A 17124-nucleotide genomic window follows, 5' to 3' on the forward strand; every position below is an offset into this window, starting at 1 on the left:
CTTTTATTAAAGACAGCCAATAGCATCCCTGCATTATTTGTTGAGAGATTGGTCAAGAACTACCACCATGATTCTGCCAGCCATGAGTCTCTTTCACTGAAGCGCCAAGGCTCATTCATTACACTGTCTTACCACATAAGCCTGATAATATACATGTATCAACACAGTAAAATGTGTGGTTATTTTTGCAAGTAATTTAACAGTAGAGATCTTTGTCTCCTGTTAGGGATATAAAATGTGGTGTTATATACTGCTCCGGTGGAAACGAATATCCTATTGACTATGACAGCAAATATACAATTGATTCTTGCAAGGCTGCCCTGCACCCATCTGGAATCATGGTACAGAATGGAACAAGGTGTGGAGAGGAGAAGGTGAGCTTCTACACTGTTGACCTTTCACTACTGCTTTTGAAATTCAGAAATCAAGAGTTATAGGGTCCAAAAATACCACCATCTCTTTGGTCCTCAGAATGTCTGTGTTAATATTTAGTGTGGGTCCAAGAAACCAGTTCAAGATTTTCCCACTTGCTTGCTTCCCCATCCAGAAAGCTTTACTTCTGACCCCAAGAGAAGAGCTCAAATGCATGTCTTGCTGTAGTATGCATACAGTAGTTCTGTGTCCTGTAGATCTAATTACTAAAACCTGTACACAATTAGTACATGACTATGAATAGTAGCAGATAGAATCTGTTTTCAAAATTTAATAGAGCTGGGCTTCTGAGTATGAGAGAGCATGTGACTTCCTCTTTCGTGATGGCTCTTGGGCTTAAAGGGGTTGTAAAGGTAAAAAATGTTTTCCCTAAATAGCTTCCTTTACCTTAGTGCAGTCCTCCATCACTTACCTCATCCTTCGATTTTTCTTTTAAATGTCCTTATTTCTTCTGAGAAATCTTCACTTCCTGTTCTTCTGTCTGTAACTCACCACCGTAATGCAAGGCTTTCTTCCTGGTGTGGAGAACGCCTCTTGAGGGGGGAGGGGGCAAGCAGGGGTATCAGGACACTCTCTACTTTGCAGATAGAGAAAGGAGCTGTGTGTTAGTGGGCATCCTGACACTCCTGCTCACCCCCTCTCCCCTCAAGAGGCTTTCTCCACACCAGGGAAAGAGCCTCAAATTACTGTGTGTAGTTACAGACAGAAGAACAGGAAGTGAGGATTTCTCCGAAGAAATAATGACATTTAAAAGCAAAATCGAAGGATGAGGTAAGTGAAGGAGGACTGCACTAAGGTAAAGGAAGCTATTTAGGGGAAAAAATGTACCTTTACGACCCCTTTAAGCAGCCAGTCACATGCTGCTGTCATACTGTCCTTCCTCTGTTTAGGCTCTGACACCAGAGCTTTTACAGAGAAGGATGCTGACGGGAGAAGGTGACAAGGGAGTGTGACTATGTGCAGAGACTGCCGCATTTCCCTGAAAGTCTCTATAACCACCCCCAGAAGGTTTTACCCCCTTCATGGCCAGGCCATTTTTTGCTATTCAGCACTGCTCTACCTTAACCGACAATAGCACAGTCATGCAACACTGTACGGAAATGTAATTTATATAATTTTTCACACAAATAAAAGCTTTCTTTTGGTGGTATTTGATCACCGCAGTTTTTTTTTTCTATTATATGAACGAAAAAAGACTGAAAATTGTCCTATCAGACTGTCACAGTCTTAGTAATCCTGTCACGCCATCAGAACATGACTAGGCCTCACTCTGAATAAGTCCCAGTTAATTTACTTGACCCTTTGTAGGCCAGGGCCTGCAGTACCCCTTTATGGCAGCAACCGTTTTAAAGCGGGAGTTCACTCGAAAAAAAAAATGTAACATTAGATTTAGGCTAATTATGCGAAGCAGAATCGGATGTTTATTTTAAAATAAATTCAGTACTTACCGTTTTAGAGATAGATGTTCTCCGTGGCTTCCGGGTATGATCTTCGGGAATGGGCGTTCCTATTTGATTGACAGCCTTCCGACGGTCGCATACATCGCGTCACCAGTTGCCGAAAGAAGCCGAACGTCGGTGCGGCTCTATACGGCTCCTGCGCACCGACGTTCGGCTACTTTCAGGTACTCGTGACGCGCTGTATGCGACCGTCGGAAGGCTGTCAATCAAGTAGGAACGCCCCCAGTCCCGCAGCCCATACCTGGAAGCGGTGGGAGAACATCGATCTCTAAAACGGTAAGTACAGCATTGATTTTAAAATAAACACCCGATTCTGCTTCGCATACTTAGCCTCAATCTAATGTTAAAAAAAAAAATGTGGGTGAACCTCCACTTTAAATGGTGATAGACTACTGATCCCAGCAAGTCTGACTTGCAAATCCTGCCTGCCCTCACGGCTGCATCAATTTGACACAAACTCCACAGTCTCTCCCTCTGACTCTACATCCAGCTCCCCTGGCATGCCTCTTCCAGATCTCTCCACTATGCTTTCACTCAACGACACCTGCCCTGGATCCTTCCTGAAGGACTTACTCCAGACGTGCAGACCAACTGTCTCTTCCAGCTCCTGTTCCAGGACACCTCTCCATGACCGTGTAAGGAGAGGCTCCCTCCCAGCTCCCGAACTCCTCCATCTGAGGTAAACCCCCCAGATGGAGGTTCCCTCAGGCACAGTCTAACACTCCACCCTTCAGTTCACCCAGCTGAAAACTCCCCCGCCCCCCAGCAGGCTGACCATGGGTATATGCAGGAGGCCTGCCCCCTGACAATCCTAGTTTGGGATTGGTCAGAGCTCCTCACATGTACCCCATGTCACTTCAGCTCTCTGCCTGGCCCCTTTTCCAGAACATTCTCCCTGGAAACAGGGGAGGCACCCAACAGCTAAGTACATGTCAGTCACACCCACTGCTATACTAAACCACAACCCTGCCCCCAGATCAAAACAAATAGGCCTAGATCACAGCATAGGCCTGTAAAATTTACCCGCACTGGCAGCTAACACAAAACACAACATTTAGCTCCTACCTAAAGGTAGAGGGTGCTACATATATATACTGTAATTTTTTTTTTTTAATACTAGTAATGGCAGTGATCAGTGACTTATAGTGGGACTGTGATAATGTGGCGGGCAATCTGACACTTGCTGACACTGGCTGGGGGGGGGGGGGGGGGTACACTAACTGACATTGACACTAATATAAACAACTAGGCACTATTCCTCCCACTAATACCAGTTGGGTACTATTGCTCCTTCTACTGACTACAGGCACTATGTTATTTGTTTGACTCCTACTGCCACTGGGGCATTTTCTACTTCCACTGGTCACTCTGCCCCCCTAAAGTCTGAAGGACAGAAAACCAACCCGTTGTTTAGAAAGTTTGGCGAGCACTGGTATACAGGTATGTGATATTGATTTACAAATATGTACAAAACAAGACTATTCAATATAATAACGCAACATCATCTTTCACATTATACAAAAAAATTGGGCCAACTTTACTGTTTTGTTATTTTTTAATTCATGAAAGCGTTTTTTATGAATTAATTACCGTGCGAAATAAAAAGTTGCAATGACCGCCACTTTATTCCCTAGGGTGTCTGCTAATATATATATATATGTTCTGCCTTTGCAGGTCTGCTACATGGGAGCGTGCAGAAGCAAAGAAGCTGTATATGAGTCCCTGGCCTGTAATGCTGAGTGCCCTGGTCAAGTGGTAAGGTTGCATTATAAGAGTCTTTGGGGTTTCTTGTTTAATGAAAAGATGTGATGAAAGAAATTTGTAGGGTGCAATTCCTGACCAGTGCTATGATACTGACCCATTGTGTGTTAGTGTGTAAGGAGACACCAGACTACAGATGCACATTTAAATTGGATCTGTTGATCTCGGAGTAAGGAACAGTCTTAGAGGTATTTCTTGTGGCATCTCAGCCTTTGGGATGGGTGGGGTAGGGGGGATGTAAAACATATTTTAAAACTGTAACTCCTGTATTGATGGGTAAGCGGTGCAATAAGTGATCAAAAGCTGTGCGAACTGTAAAGAATCTACAAATGGGAATGCAACCAGTATCAAGGTTTTGGGACACGTGCTGCTACAAGGCTCTGCGAAACGGATACTAAAGGGTCTGGGAGTATAAATTGGTGCCTTGTTGGTATTTGGATTCTTGACTGCATGTAAATCCATACTGACCCAGTGGCTTTAAAATGTTGAGTAATTGATCAATAACCAGTTTGCCGGCTGAGTGTTAAGACTTTGCAATGATTTACATATTTGGGGGTACAGTAAATCTGTGCTACTTTAATAGATAATAACCAATCATAGAGTCCTGATTTCATATCCATCCAAGGCAACTGCTTCATCTATTTTGTGTGTTCTTCTCATATCTTTATGAACTTCCACTGCCCAGACAACCAATTATGACAGCATGTTGGAAGCCTGCCATTACTAACTCCTGTAAATTTTACTAATATTTCAGTAGATATTTATATATTTTGAAATGATATGTCATGGAAGAGACCTCATCTGATTACCAGCCCTGTATTATAGAATTTGTATATGTCAGTGGCAGGGCTTTTTTTCAGGGGGAAGTTGGTGGAACTAAGTTCTAACACCTCTGGCTCAGACCCTTTAGTGCCTGCTCACCACAATCACTTGTAAACACAGAAGTCTGGTTTCTGTGTTTACAAGTGACAGCTCTGCACTTTGTATGTAATGCAATCCTGGTATTTAATGCCCCTTTAAGATCCTCCTACTGTTTCGTGAAATTTGACTGATCACACCCACTGATGTGATTTGGAGGGTGTGTGTAGGGGAGGGGTTTTGTGGGGCCGTGGTTAAGTTCCAGCACCTATTGTTTGAGAAAAAAGCCCTGGTCAGTGGTCATCGAACTGTGCCCCGTGGGCCGAATGCGGCCCCTTTGCTTGCCTTTATCAGTCCTTGGAGCACTATTCTTCCACTGACACCAACAAGGGGGCCATTTTTCCTTACACTGATACCAATGATGGTGTATAATTTCTCCCACTGATATAAACAATTAGGCACTATTCCTCCCACTAATACCAGTTGGGTACTATTGGGTACTATTGCTCCTTCTACTGACTATAGGCACTATGTAATTTTTTTTACTCCTACTGTCACTGGGGCATTTTCTACTTCCACTGGTCACTCTGCCCCCCCTAAAGTCTGATAGACAGTAAAACCGACCCTTTGTTTGAAAGTTTGGGCGAGCACTGGTATACAGGTATGTGATATTGATTTACAAATATGTACAAAACAGGACTATTCAATATAATAACACCCATCTCAGTCTTCCATACCAAACTCAACAAAAATATCTTAATAGACCTACTCTGTACACAGGAGTATTGTTGGCACAAAATGCCTTTTAGGTGCTGAAGGACTGGTAATTCTGTTCAGCTACTCCTGCAATCTAGCCACTTCTGCTAGACAACACAGCCAGGGCAAAATGTATTGCAGTTAAAGGAATCTTGTGCTGGCTTGATTTGTAAAGGCACAGGCACAGTGATTGTTCTTGATCTTTACTTTGTACCGTTCTGGCCCATTGGATCTGAATACTGATATAATGTATCTTAATTATGCATATATCATGTTTCCCCAAAAATAAACCCTGATCTTATAATAATTTTAGCAACAAAATACCCAGTAGGGCTTATTTTCGGGGTAGGGCTTGTCATGTGCTGTCTTCACCCCCAATCTCCCACCCTGCCTGTCAGAAATCCCCAGTGGCCAGTGAAACCAAGTAAAATAGCCTGCAAAACTTCAGAATGCACTGTATTACAGTATCAGATAATGAAAACTGTACCTTTCTGCAATCTATGTGTGACAAACACCTTCCCAAAGAAGTGCCGCTCCCGTGACCCGCCGGAGCACTGCAGAGTGAGGGGGGTCAGAGATCCCCCGCTGACAGCTGGCAGAAGAGAAGAGCAGCGGGACATCAGCTGAGCCCGCTGGAGCTCTTGTTCCCGTTCTGAGCACTGGGGGGGATCCCCTGCTGACAGCTGGAAGAAGAGGAGGAGAGCAGCGGGAGGCCAGCTGAGCGTTAAGCAGCGCTATACCTAAGGAATCCAGCACACGCAGCCCACATCACATACCACACTAGGTCTTATTTTTGGGGAAGGGCTTATATTGCAGCCCTCCCCAAAAATCACAATAGGGCTTATTTTCAGGGTAGGTCTTATTTTCGAGGAAACATGGTATGGGACTTATTCAGAGGAAAATACCTTGGCACCGGTGGAGACAAAATAAAAATGGGGAGGTTAGACCTTACATCACTGGAAGAGGACATGTGTTATAATGTGCAAATATGTTTTAATAATTGCACATTATGGCAAATACTGGCCAACACCATCACAATTTAACCTTCTTAGCAGTATTACAGAGTGTGGTTCAGGGTGAATTTTCAGTACCAAAGCGGTAACCGCGAGCCACACTCGGGATCGCATAGCAGGATCCATGTACAGCTTACTTGCCTTGTCCCATGGATCCTGCAATATCTCCCCGCTGTGTCTGTGAGCTGTGTCCCCGCTCGATTCACAGTGCCAAGCTCCGTTCCCTGCGAGCGTTGCGACGCACGGGGACGAAGCTCGGCGCCAAATTCAAAAAGTGTAAAACACAGTATACATACAGTACACTGTAATCTTACAGATTACAATGCTGTATCAAATTGTTTCACATCCCCTTTGTCCCCTATATGCTTTGTCCAGTGCCCTGCATGCAGTTTTTTATTATAAATACTGTTCTTTCTGCCTGAAAACTGGAGATTGTTCATAGCAACCAAAAAGTGTCCGTTTACATCAAAAGTGCTTTTGGACCAGCTAGAAAACAGCGATAATAAATTAGAATCACTTGCAGAATTGAGTGAATAGCGATTTGAGGGGAAATTCGTCATCAAACACCGAAAGTAATGACAGTGACAATTCTGCAACTTAGCAAATTTCACTGTTTTTTGATTTGATTACATTATTTAATAATTTTTTATTATTATTATATTATTATTTGTTATAATTATTTATAGTTATTTATTATATTATTATTTATGATTTTATGTTTCAAACTTTATCATACCCGGGATATCTACCTAGACTCTTGTTTTGGACCAGAGTTTATTCTAAGAATTACAGGCCTACAATATATACCGCCAAATTTCTATGCAAAACACTTGTACCGCTTTCAGCATCAAAAATCTGACATAGTCATACCGGCCAGGGAGGTTTATTCTGCTTTCAGACTTCAGTGGCTGAATGCTTTCTCTTTGTCAGTGGTTTACTATGTAATGAAGCCAGGAGAAGTATGATAATCCTGCAGCCTTCATATTCTACCTAACATAGTTTTTTTTTTTAAGCACAACAGCCTGGCATTGGACTTGTTTCAGCTGTGATTGGACAATTAAGGTGAAATGCATTGATCACATTATCATATTTATGTAAGTCTTCAATAGCTCCTGGTGCAGTACTTACCTCTATAGTTTGATTGCTCCTCTGAGGTTACAGGAGGCTGCAATAGAGACACTTTTTTCTCATATGGGTCCTACATGCAGCCAGTCGCCAGCCCCTAGGTGTGTGCTGCAGGGTGTCAAAGGTTATTCAGCCCAAAATAATACTGTTTCATGCATGGATGGTGGCATGAGGCCTAGGGCCTAAACACCCAGTTCTCCTAGCCCTCTCCTCTAGGAGCACCTACACGTGTGGTCCACACGTCAGCTTCCAGGGCCCAGACGGTTAGGCTTGATCCAGTAAGCAGACCTCATATTTCATTCCCCAGTTATTGGCTGACATAAATACTTAATTCCATAAAATATCACACAGGGGCTTCCAGATGCAGTCAAACTTCTTTACTCATATAACTCAGTGAATAATCATAACAGTCCATATACTGTCATATTTCATATAGTGACTGGAGATTCAAAATACTTGGGAGATTCATAGCACCGAACCAGAGTGTTTGTGGCTTATGCTGGCATACTTCAATCCTGACACCACATTCAGACCATTGCTTCCCGGAGGGGAGGACAAAGGGAAACACCAACCTCTGTTTCTCTGCAGGATACTGTCCAAGCCTCTCCCTTTGTAGTTTGCCTCTTGATAAATATTACAGATGGTGGAGATAGTAGAGAGGAGCTTCCATCAGCCCCTTCCCCATAGGGGAGAGCACATACACCACTGGCAGAAACCCTCATCTCTCTCTGGTTTCCGACCAAGAATGACCCATAGCCCAAGCTTCACCAACTTTATATAGTGCCACCCAAATGAAACTCCACCGAGAGTAGGAGCAACCTGCAAGGGAACCTCTACCTAACCAATGGTGTCCCTAGTGGGGGGGCAGAGGGGGCCCTAACCCCCCCCAACATTATGCTGTGCCCCACCATGTGCCCCCCCCCCCCAACATGTTTTTTTTTTCATTTTTTGTATTTTGCTTGGGCCGCCGCTGGAGTAACACAGTCTCTCGTGAGAGGGAGAGTGTCCCCAGTCATCTCCTGCGGGGGATTCCTCCCCCTCCCTCTGCTAGCTGACTGCATAATGCGAGCGCTCACACAACCACAGCCGCCCGATCTGCTCCTTCCCCTGCATCCTCATTGGAACGGAGAAGAGCGAGTTGCAGGAAGGACTCCATGAGCAGTGTGGGGGAGGGGGGCCCAAGCCTTCATCTCAGTTACTGAAAAAACAGACTAATTTCTCCCGTCCTTAGGACAGGAGAACCAGCCTGTAAATTCCGAGAGTGGTGACTGCAAGCTGAGCCGAGTGTAAGTCTATGACACTCTTTCACAGCCCAGCGAGTCCAGCCACACCCCTCACTCGCCTCACAATCGAGCAGGGAGGAATAAAGCTCCTCCTCCTCCTGCCAGTCCCACCCACACTATCCCGGTGTGCTGTATCTGAAGAGGGGGGATGTGTGGGTGGGAAATATGGAAATCAGCAGCATTCCTGGCTGTGTGTGAATGATGCCTGAGATTCTAGTCTGGACCGTGGGTAAGTGTGTGCACTGCAGACTGCAGTACACCTTAATCACTGAACTACATTATCTCCATCCTTTCTCTCCCCCATCTGTCTCCCTCCCCTCTCCTGTTCTTTCAAGACATTCACAATTTAACTTTCACTTTCAGTTAGGGAGGCAATATACGGTGCAAATTTATTTCCTGCTTCCACAGATTGCAGGAAAGAAACTTGCATGATTCCCCCATCAACACAGACAGTGCTGACAGGGGAATATCCCTCCTGCCCAGCAATTGTATTCTCCCAACAAACAGTGATTATCACTAGTGGTTATACAGCAACCATTAGTGATAATCATAAGAGAATCTGCTCATTAATGGTTCAAATCTCAGCCAGTTCCTGCTGAACCAGCTGAGATTTAAACTGTCTATGGCTGGTCTTAGCTCTTAGGCAGCCCATACAATGATCACTTTTTTCATTCAACTATTAGGTTGAATGAAAAAAAAAATGATCCAATTCCCCCATCTACACATTATAGGTGGATGGAGGAATCCTCTCAGTGTGGACCAGTGCTAGAACAACCAGAGTTGCTGTCCTGTCCCGGCTATTCACAGTGCTGGTCTCTGTCTCCGTGGTTGTGGCGGCAGCACATTGGAACCCAGTGCTGGTTACTTTATGGGGCTGATGTATAGGAGGGCCAGAACAATTTGTTGTTAGAGATGGGCTGGGCATGTTCAAAATTCCCCATGCCAGAGCCTGCCAGGAAGTCCACACTGCACGGCGCTAATCACAGGCATTGAGACATTTCCCGGTCTGCAGCTGCACAGATCAGGAAATGTCTCACTGGCTGTGATTAGCACTGTGGAGTGTCGGCTTCCTGGCAGGCTGTGGCATGTGGAGTTTTGAACATGCCCAGCCCATCTCTATTGGTTGCAGACAGTTAAGCACCCTGCAGCTTGCTTAGCAGCAGTGGAGCCTTCTCTGACAAGCTGATCGTGATGCAACCCAGGTGATGCTCTTAGTCAAATCCTAGTGTTAAATATCAGTGATTTTATTGATCAAAGACCACACTTTACAGGCATAGAGCCCACATGGCTGCTGAACATACATTTGATTATATATATGTGGTTGTGCTCTTGATGCTAATAAATACTGTATTTATTAGATCTGACTGGGAGCATCACCTGGATCACATCCCGATCAGCATGTCAACAGAGAAGGTTATACAGCATTACTGCTGCTAGGTGACCAGCTGGGGGCTCGGCTCTCTATAACCAATAGTGCCAGCCTTCCCCTGCATTCACACATAATGTCACCAGCACTAAGTCCGAATAGACTGCCGCCGCTGCCAAGGAGACAGATGCCAGACCAGCGCCGTCAATAGCAGGGACAGGACAGCTGGGGAAATCCACAGTGGTAGAACACCAGGGCCCGGTGGCAAGACAACCTTTGCAACCCTGATAGTTCTCCCACTGCTTTGGACCCTAATATTTTCTTGGTGTGCTGGTGACATATATCTCTTGTTTTCGGACACCCTGGGGGGCCCCAGTATAGTAGGAAGGGAGCTCCCTGCAGAACATGTGGAAGGGCCCGTTGAGGGATCGTAGTAAAGGGCCCCAGGATATATATATATATATGTAGTGATACCCCCTGAGGAGCCGCTGGTTGTTTGGGATCGGCGTATTAAGTTACCTCTTATCGTTGTCTAGGGTGATTGTAGTGAGTAGAGCAGTAAACTAATGTCCAATCAGCAAAGGGGATTTTCTGAATGCTCTATTTTTTGGCCCAACATGACCAACATCAACATGAGGTAGAGAGAAAAGGTTGATGAAGCGAGAGAAATTTGCAGTATTAGGCCTGGATATGAAAAGAGCAATCCTGCTCTCAGTAGTAGTAGATACAGTTCGTCGCCACTCTAGCCAGAAGTGCCTCCGGACAAACTCATGCCACGAGTCTGGCAGCCGAAGCGCCACTTTATGGTTGCTGGGAGGAACAGGCCTCTGCCACAGACCTAGTACTTGGATGAGCTAAATGGATGGAGCAAATCCTCCCAGAAGATTAGGTTAGGGTCACCGTTTTCCCTGAGCCGACCCACCACCGCACAGCACATAGCTTGGGATCTCTTCAATAAAGCTGGGGACCCAGCAAGTCACTGGGCCCTGGCCCTTTCAGCAACATGGAGCTCCGCATAGCATGCGACCCTGGCCAGGTAGGCCATATCGCCAGGGTCCGTTGGATGCGCACACCCTAAAGGTGGGTGCCGCACCTGGAACCTGAAACCCGCGAAGAACCAAGGAAAATGGCGTCTGCCACAGATATACCCTCCCCCAGCATGCCCCACGAGGGAAAACTCCTCTAATTGGCTGCTGGGGAAAAGTGGCTCTGCCAGAACCCCTCTATCCCCAACTGTCGCCCAGGGGTGGGTTCGACATACCTGGAGCGCAGACTGACCTACAGGACAGTTCAGGAATGACAGCAGCCCAAATTTAACAAATTATGAATGGGAGCAAAATAACTCTCCCATTCCCCACTAACTTTAGCGTAGTGCCATACTGAAAGTAAGGGGGCGCTACATATATATATATATATATAATTGCATTTCATAGTTGCCCCCCCTACTTTTGTCCCTGTGCCCCCCCCCTAAATATGAAAGCTGGAGACGCCACTGTACCTAACTCCAGCTGCCTACATATCTGAACTACATTTCATGATTTTCTAATGAAGGTATTACTGGACGAAATGGTGTTTACTTTATATGTGCCTGGAGTTCAAATTTAAAATAACCTCAGATCACACTGCCAATCACAGCTGTCACATTATTGGAATGTCTGCCTCTGCCTCCCGGCATTTAGATCCTGTGAAAGGATTGGGAGGCGGTGGTGGGAAGGGGTTAAAGTTGGACAACAAAAACTCTAGGTAACAAAAAACTTGAATTCAAATATATTCCTGTACAAAGGGTATAAATCCACTTTTTGTGTGCACCGAATAATTTTGCAAACCCAGGAACATCATCACTGTGCTGTACATGGCCTGTGCAGAACGCACAGCTGTGGGAGGGTCCTAGTATCTCCACCCACTACAGGCTGTCTGCAGAAAACTACAGGAGGGGTGGAGACAAGGGGTGGAGACAACCACTTGCCACGTGAATTTTTTTTTAAAAGATGTATAAACCAATATCTAGAAATGGGAAAGCTGCTGTCACTAGCAAGCTCTCAAAATATAACCTTTAAATGGTGACTATGCTGTCTTCCTTTAGCAATACCCAACAATATAACACACTGGGGTTGATTTCCTAAAACCTGGGAGTGCAAAATCTGGTGCAGCTCTGCAAAGAAACCAATCAGCTTCCAGGTTTTATTCAAGTGAAAGCTTAACCGATTGCCGCCTGCCGCACGCAGATATACGTCTGCAGCATGGCACGGGCAGGCAAAAGGACGTACCTGTACGTCCACTTTGAGAAGCGGTTGTTGCAGGCGCACGCCCGCCCCGATCTCCATGAGCGTGCCTGCGGGTCCCGCAAACTCAATTACTGCGGGCATACCCGCGATCGTTTCAGATAGAACGGGGCGATGTTAGTGTAAACACATCTCCCCGTTCTGGATAGTTACACTGTCACTGATCGTGTTCCCTGTCATCGGGAACACAATCAGTGACGTGTCACAGCAAGCCACTCCCTCCAACAGTAAGAATCACTCCTTAGGGAACACTTAACCCCTACAGCCCCACCTAGTGGTTAACCCCTTCACTGCCAGTGTAATTTTCACAGTAACCAGTGCATTTTTATAGCACTGTCCGCTGTAAAAATTACAATGGTCCCAAAAATGTGTCAAAAGTGTCCGATGCAGAACGCACAGCTGTGGGAGGGTCCTAGTAGCTCCACCCACTACAGGCTGTCTGCAGAAAACTACAGGAGGGGTGGAGACAAGACCAGTCACCTTGCACAAGGATAGAGAGCAGCAATAACCAGTCTTACAAGAAGCCTAACATTGGATTACTGCACAGGATTGGAAGACACACAAAGCTCACCAAGATTAAAGTAAGAATAAAAAATGACTCCTGCATTTGGACAATTTGCTTAACCAGTTCAGCTTTAAAAGGAAATGAATGCATTTCATCACACTCTGTGCTTGTTGTTTCATTGCATAGTAATATTCTTGTCTATAGTTGACCTTTTTAAAATATTTTTCATTTTCTTATTTTATTTTTTAGACGTGTAACAAGGTGGGAGAGTGTTATTGTAAAGAAGAGCAACCCAATCCCAAATGTGCCATCTCTGGTGTCTAGAAAAGTAAAAAAAAAGTGATGCCCAGTAAGTACAAAACTGACTGTGCCTGATACTAGAATCACGTTACATTAAGGCAGCCCATACATGATTCATTTTTTTTTCTGGCTGAAATCAACAAATGACTCGATTCCCCATACACACATTCAATGTGGATGGGGAATCACTCCCACTGAGGTTGTATTCTGGAAGCAAGGAGACTTCTCCACCGTCAGAATACTCAAATTTTCCAACTGGCTGGTTGTACAGAAGTGGATTCAAATTCAGCTAGTCCCTGCTGAACCGGCTGCAATTCGATCCATGTATGGCTGGCTTAACTACTTCAGCTCCTGAAGGTTTACCCCCTTTATGACCAGGCCATTTTTTGCAATACGGCACTGCTTTACTTTAATTGACAATTGGGCTGTCGTGCAACTCTGTACCCAACTAAAATGTACCGGTATGTTATTTTTTCCCCACAAATAGAGCTTTATTTTGGTGGTATTTGCTCACCTCTGCGGTTAAAATTTTTTGCTCTAAGAAAAAAGAAGTGACAATTTTGACACTTTTTTGGGGACCAGTGACAATAATACAGTGATCACTAAGAAAAATGTGCACTGTCGTACTAATGACACTGGCTGGAAAGGGGTTAACATCAGGGGCGATCAAAGGGTTAACTGTGTGCCTAACAAGTGCTTACTCACTGTGTGGTATGTGCTTGTACTATGGGAAGGCAGAGATCTGTTTTCCTGCAGAAACACAGGATCATTACCTTCCCTACTGACAGAACGGCAGTCTGCCTTGTTTACATAGGCAGATGGCCATTCTACTTCTGTCCTAAATGATTGGCGGGTCCAGGTGGACATTGAGTTCACCGGATCCGCTGATTGGCTCCCGCTGTGTCCAATCACAGAGGGAGCGGGTCGCTGGCAGGACGCATGGGTGCCCCAGACCTGGAAGTGCAGAATTGCATACAGGTATGTAATTCTGCACAGGAGAGCCGCCTTGTGTATGTACAGTATACGGTCGGCAAGCATTTAAGGCTAAGATCACACTTGTGTGACCTGCGTTCTGTGTGCAGGCAACTCATTCAATTCAATGGGCTGCCCTACCCACAGAAATGCAGGGAAAAAAATACCCTTTTTTTTAAATTGCACCAAGCCACATTTGCTAATTAAGAATGAATGACACCCCCATGTTTCTGCTAAAACAGCATGTTTGCCTGCAATTATATGAACCTAGCCTAAATGGTTCATGCTAATTAATGATTTAGAATCTCTAGTTTTATTGTGTGATTGGCAATTGTATTAATTGCAGCTTTATAAAACAAGACAAGCTTACATCATTGAATGGTGATTAAAATTAATGCTGCTTATGTTTTACCCTCTGTGCCCCCCTCCCCCTTTTCTTAATTTATTAGCTAGTGAAGTAGAAAAGGAAAGAAAATCACTTTCTTTACACAATACACTTTAGATACCAACCACTTGCCACGTGAAAAAAAAATAAAAAAGATGTATAAACCAATATCTAGGAATGGGAAAGCTGCTGTCACTAGCAAGCTCTCAAAATATAACCTTTAAATGGTGACTGTGCTGTCTTCCTTTAGCAATACCCAACAATATAACACACTGGGGTTGATTTCCTAAAACCTGAGAGTGCAAAATCTGGTGCAGCTCTGCAAAGAAACCAATCAGCTTCCAGGTTTTATTCAAGTGAAAGCTTAACCGATTGCCGCCTGCCGCACGCAGATATACGTCTGCAGCATGGCACGGGCAGGCAAAAGGACGTACCTGTACGTCCACTTTGAGAAGCGGTTGTTGCAGGCGCACGCCCGCCCCGATCTCCATGAGCGTGCCTGCGGGTCCCGCGAACTCAATTACTGCGGGCATACCCGCGATCGTTTCAGATAGAACGGGGCGATGTTAGTGTAAACACATCTCCCCGTTCTGGATAGTTACACTGTCACTGATCGTGTTCCCTGTCATCGGGAACACAATCAGTGACGTGTCACAGCAAGCCACTCCCTCCAACAGTAAGAATCACTCCTTAGGGAACACTTAACCCCTACAGCCCCACCTAGTGGTTAACCCCTTCACTGCCAGTGTAATTTTCACAGTAACCAGTGCATTTTTATAGCACTGTTCGCTGTAAAAATTACAATGGTCCCAAAAATTTGTCAAAAGTGTCCGATGTGTCCACCATAATGTCGCAGTCACGATAAAAATTGCTGATCACCGCCATTACTAGTTAAAAACATTTTTTTTTTATAAAAATGCTATAAAACTATCCCCTATTTTGTAGACACTATAACCTTTGCGCGAAATAATCAATAAGCGCTTATTGCGATTTTTTTTTACCAAAAATATGTAGAAGAATATGTATCGGCCTAAACTGAGGAAAAAAATGTTTTTTATATATTTTTGGGGGATATTTATTAATCGCAAAAAGTAAAAAATATTGCATTTTTTTTTAAATTATCGCTCTATTTTTGTTTATGGCGCAAAAATAAAAACCGCAGAGGTGATCAAATACCACCAAAAGAAAGCTCTATTTGTGGGAAAAAAAGGACGTCAATTTTGTTTGGGAGCCACATCACACGACCGCGCAATTGTCAGTTAAAGTGACGCAATGCTGAATCGCGGATTTAGCAACAAAATGGTCCGGGGCTTAAGTGGTTAAAAGAACAATCTGAAGTAAAAAGCTGATTGGCCACCATGCACAGCTACACCAGATTCTGCTCTCTCCAGTTTCAGTAAATCAACACCACTGTAATTTCCTGTGCAAGCTTAAAAAAAAAACAAAAAAAACATAAATATCCAATTTGTAAAGTTTCCCTAAAATACTGAAAAACAATGTGCAAATATTAAAAATACCATGCAAAAAATAAAAGCATTACTTTAAAAAATTTGCGAAACATCCCAGCACCCTGCCTCAGTATTCCCCTCAAGAGCCCTCAGCCCTGATGTAAGTAGTGGGCTGCCTCGTGGGAGGAGTCTGCAAGAGTGGTCATTCTTAGGCAGGCTGTATTTGCATCCAGACCACCTTATGTAGCGCCCATATGCGATGCTGAGCCTCCATGATTAAAATATACTGAATGAAAGGGGCGGGCCAGGGACAGTAATGCCGGGCCCCAGAAATCAGGGAAGCCTCTTTCTAACTTGTAAGTAATCACAGTACAGGAGAGGAGTCTGTACAACTGTGCAGGATTGAAGGCAAGGCAGGAGTTCAGCTTTAACATTATCCTTCACACGTTGTAATGATCTCTGTCTATACACTTTCTCATTTTTAGATGAACTGGCGACAACTCCATGGAGCTTTACAGATGTGCTGGAAACTAGAAGAAAATAATGAAAATCACATGAAACAAACACAGAATATTTCCTTTTCCCTTGCATCCCCCCACTTCTCTCTATACTAGCTTATTTGATGTCTTTTCTATCTCCTGATGACTATTATACTATAAGCAGTCTTTTCTTTATACATCGGCGGTAAACACTGAATACTGTTAAATTGTACTGCATAGAAATAATCAGTTGGCATCTACAGACTGAATGTATTAGAGATATGAGTAATTCTGACTGCACCCCTCACTTCCTCTATATGTATCTGATTGTTACTATTTGCCTGTACTCTTCCTTCAATCATCAGCTGTATTCTACTGCATGTTGTGCATTACTATGCTTATTACCTTCAATAAAAATGATTGCAACACAAAACACTGATGATTTCCTCACCACGGTTGGATTGGGTTATACTTGAACAACAATTGGCATCTCTGAACAATGTTTACGAGTCTTAATATATACTTTAAGGATCTGCTACTGACGACTTGGTACCAGATACCACAGCATAGCTTGAGAAGTCTAGTGGCGGCCGTGCCTCCAAGGTTTATGGTGGGTGGTCATAATAATATGGCTGATCAGTATATATAATCAGGTTAAGTAGCAAACAGCAAAGGAACATATCTTAGCTCACTAACAAC

At 44.3% G+C, this 17124-nt stretch overlaps 1 long non-coding RNA gene across 1 annotated transcript; it reads left to right on the plus strand.

Moving 5' to 3' along the window:
- Nucleotides 1-186: 186 nt before the first annotated feature.
- Nucleotides 187-16858, plus strand: LOC120930894. The gene is made up of 4 exons (XR_005747773.1): nucleotides 187-374; nucleotides 3567-3647; nucleotides 13091-13190; nucleotides 16432-16858. It is a non-coding gene; the product is annotated as an uncharacterized LOC120930894 (long non-coding RNA).
- Nucleotides 16859-17124: the final 266 nt, after the last annotated feature.

The sequence above is a fragment of the Rana temporaria genome, chromosome 3 (assembly GCF_905171775.1).
Source record: "Rana temporaria chromosome 3, aRanTem1.1, whole genome shotgun sequence".
In the NCBI taxonomy this organism is placed as follows: domain Eukaryota; kingdom Metazoa; phylum Chordata; class Amphibia; order Anura; family Ranidae; genus Rana; species Rana temporaria.